This window comes from Stegodyphus dumicola, chromosome 3 (genome assembly GCF_044657685.1).
Source record: "Stegodyphus dumicola isolate Sdum_Otavi_A_Nest chromosome 3, ASM4465768v1".
NCBI lineage: Eukaryota > Metazoa > Arthropoda > Arachnida > Araneae > Eresidae > Stegodyphus > Stegodyphus dumicola.
The window spans coordinates 234,001,257-234,005,645 of NC_140770.1; positions in this window are offsets into that span (position 1 = coordinate 234,001,257).

Sequence of the window (4,389 nt, forward strand, 5' to 3'; positions counted from 1 at the left end):
GGTGCGAAGGAAAGGTATATAGAAAGGGGGGCAATTTCGTATTTCAGAGGAGATAAGGCTCCTCTAAACCAGGCTGAATCACCAACTTTTCTCTCTTGGCGAGGGAGTGAACGCGCTGCCAATTTTTGCGCGTTTATCGCACACGCTGGCTGAATGTCTGCTGTTTTTTTAAAGATTTATTTTATAGACGCGCGGCATTCAGCGCATATAAACTTTTCGGATAATTTATTAATTCTCGAATAGTATATAGACGTTTTCACCTAAATTAAAATTTCGCGTATATTTTGTAAACATATTCAAAATAACTTATTCTTTAGATGTTTCAGTTTCGTTAGCAGACTATAATAAATAAGATATGAATAAAAACTTTCAATAGTGTCAAATGGGGAAATAGTTAAAGCGTAGAGTGTGCAAATAACTTTATCTTAATGACATTTTAACAAAAATTTCCATAAAAACACTGTAAATTCATACTAAAAAAATAACTTAAGAATATGTTGTCATTTAAGTCTGAGGTATATGGAAATAATTGTGCAAGATTCTGAAGAAACACTTTCTTTTAAATGTGTGAAATATTTCATAACATATATGGAAGAAGAAAGTACAGCATTCTGTGTTTTGGATGCTTTTCATCAAATGTAATATAAATACGAACTAGAAACCGTAATAAAAAGTCCTTCCTCTTCAATCAGATCACCTTTGTGTTGCATTGTATTTGTAATATTTCTAAAAATCCAATTTTTACCTAAATTAAAAAACAGTTATTCCATAAAAGATAATAACTTTGAACGTATATAGAATGAATTTTGTAATTTGAGTTATGTTACAAAATAATTCATAGTTTATATATTTTATAATTTAGATAAAACCTGTCCAATTTAAGAATGTGTGTTAATCACATTCTTAAATTGTAAAAGGACGACTTAACCACATGTAATTCATTTCAAAGCATAAAAGAAAGCTTATTTTTTATTTTACACAGCAACAGCATTTTCATGCAGTCAAGTTTTTTTAACTGCTAGTTATTATACATAATACTTAATTTTAAACCCATTCTTATTAGAAAGCATAACTAAGAAACTTTTTTTTAAAGCACCACAGTGATTGCAAAGAATGTCGTTAAATTTACAAAAGTATTGAAAATATATTGAACAGCATTATAACAAGAAAGTACTGTACAAAATATGTAAATTTAGCATAACTTCTTTTTTAGTATTTGCATAGTTTCCTCCAAATGAACCTTAATGGGAAGTTATCTTGCGAAAATTTAAAAGTATTAAAATGGCCTCTATTTAAGATGTAACTGCATTTATAATTATTTTGTAATTGTGAATAGATTATATTATTGCAATTAGATTATGCACTTACAATATAATTGCATAAAGTAATGAAATTAAGAGTTCACAGATACAATGTAATATAATTACAATGCAATTACCTAAATTGTAATTATAATCACTTATTTAATACCACAATATTATTACAATCACAATGTAATTTAAATTGGGTACTATATTTGCATACCCTCCACTCAAAAGGAGGTACTGATAAGCCTGGAAGTTATTATCAACAAAAAGCCTGTTCAGGACAGTTTGATGACAATTTCCACCGGGCGAAAAGTACATTCTTAAGCCCAGGCAAATCATGACAATAAAAATCATTTAGTCTTATGATTGACTATATTTTAAACCCTAAATCTGAATTCTGCACCAAATTATTTACCTATATTTTAACATACTTTATGAATTATTAGAAGCGATATGGCAAATATCTTCTAAAAATAACTGTAAAATATCTGTATCCATTAATTGATTCAGATACACACTTTTATTATTTAAGTATATCAAAATAACAGTTTCATGTTCCTGAAATACAAAAATTATGGAAAAAGTTAAAGTAATATTCTTAGAAGCATATGATATTAGTCACCAGATGCAAAATTATAGTTAATTTTTTGTCCTAAATACAATTTTATTACACAGTAGTCAAATGTGTAACTTAATAACATGTTATATAAAAAATTAATGATAATAAGTTTATCAGAAATGAATTAATTCTGCAAATAAACTTTCTGCACTTGAAAATTTTCTACACCTGAGGGGAGGGAGAGATCTAGTAAAATTAGATTTATTATAACTTCAGTTGGACCAAACACCTTCTCTCTATATATATGCATCACTAAAGAAATAAATAAAATTATCATGCTTAAAAAACAGATATACCATACCAGTTTTTTTTCCCCTTATTACCCTTTACATTGAGAAATAACAAACAGTACAACACTGAAAAATACTATCCTTGAAATTTTGTTTAAATGAAGAAACACACACCATCTTTTTATTTAAGCATTACACTTCAAAAACAGATACACATACCAATTTATTTTCACTAGCCTTTATACTGATAACATGCCATATAAAAATGAAAAGAATTATCCTTGAAATTTAAATTGAAGTAACGCAATGGGAAAATTTATGCACACGGACATCTTTTTTCTATTGCATGTTGTCTGACATGATCCACAAGTGCCTAAAAATGTACCCAAAGAAACGCATTTCAATATTAACAAAAAATTGTTTACAGATTAAAATTCATTCATTTCATACCAGTATTATTAAGATCATGCATGAAACAAATCTGCTTTCCCATACTTTTAAGTAAAACTTTTATACTGGAAAATAGACTATATTTCTATATATTAGAAACAAGAAAATACTAATTTGAATGTTCTGCATTCATTTCTAAATCTTTACTCCATTGCCAAATTGTATAATACTGTGATTATAAATAAACTTGCACAATCCTTGCAATTATTGAAGTCAGATTATATATATATTGTCTCACACTATTCAATTTATTCTATTGACTTCAGATGTCAATGTCAAAATTCTGGAAGTTATTTTAACCAAGAAACAGTAGTGGGCACCGTGCATAAACAACTCATCTAACTTTTTAACAATAGTGATTATAAAATAAAGAAAAAATTATATATCATTCCAACGATATTCCAACTATAGTATAATGTTACATATATCTTTAGCAAACATTCAGATTTTATCTTGACTTTCCAAATTATTATTTATTTTTTAATAAATTTCAATATGCTAATGATTTTCATGTTACATTAGTATAAATTCCACAATTAGCACAGGAAAACAAAATCCGCGCTTTATATTAGAAGAGAAATTTCTTTTCCACATTCAAAACATCTACATTGGCGATGTTTGGCGACGGGTACATTAACCCTAGACTAATTTAATTATAGCTATTATTACAGAAATTAGCAGATACTCAGGTTATTGTACACAAGAATTTCACTTTACTTGCACATTATAAACATCAGAGAAGATATAAACTCTAAATGAAGGCGTAATTAACATTATACTTACTAAGCAAAGTTCAGCGCCTGGACCAGGTTTCCAATTGTCTCTTCGGCAATAGGAAATTTTACCAATGTATGACCTTTCCGTGAATGATTTGAACAAGTAATAGCTGTACATCCGCCCATTTTACACAAAAAAACACAAAAAATTGTTGCACCGTAACTACAGAGCCGCCATTAAATCTCCCACTTGGGAGCGCGAATGCCTGATGATTCAGCCTGGTATATAGGAAGGAGCCTTAAGAGGAGAGTAAAAAGGAACTTCGCATATTTTATACGAGTTCGAAAGGGCAGGAAGAAAAGATGGGACAAAATAAAGTAAAAAATAAATGGCCCAAAAGTAATGGAGAGGAAAAAAAATGTATTTATAATTAAAAAAAAGGGCCTATAGAAAGAAAAGGAAAGGAAATAAGAGAATTTTGTTAAAAAAAAAAAAAAAAAAAAAAAAAACACGATTGTGTTCATGAGTGTAGTCAAAGTTGTTATCATTTACATTAAATACAGTCTTCCAGGTGTGTGTAATGAGTGTGTTTTGTAAAGCTGAATAGAGGTAAAGATGGGGAAAATTAATAATAAAATAATAAATTTTGGGGGTCCAGTCACATAACAGTATAAGTCAAGTTTAGAAGCTAACTTTTGCTATAACAGGGAAACTAAAATTTAAAATTTTTTAAATTTAAACTTTTATTTTTTTACATGGAAACCAATATTAGCCTCTACCTTGAGACACAGTAACAGAAGACACATAAGATCAAGATACATATAATATCATGCAAAGTTATACATTAAACTAAGTAACATCATCTATTGCGGTTTCCAACATATTTATATATTCAGAAAACACCATCAGATAAAATCATAAATCCAAAACAAGGCGAGAACATATCAGCAAAAATAAATCAGTAAATAAATTACGGAGTTTTTTATTATTATTATTAATTAATTTTTTTTAAAAAATAAGCATTTCATTTATTTATTAAGTTAATGGTCATAATTTATTATATGTG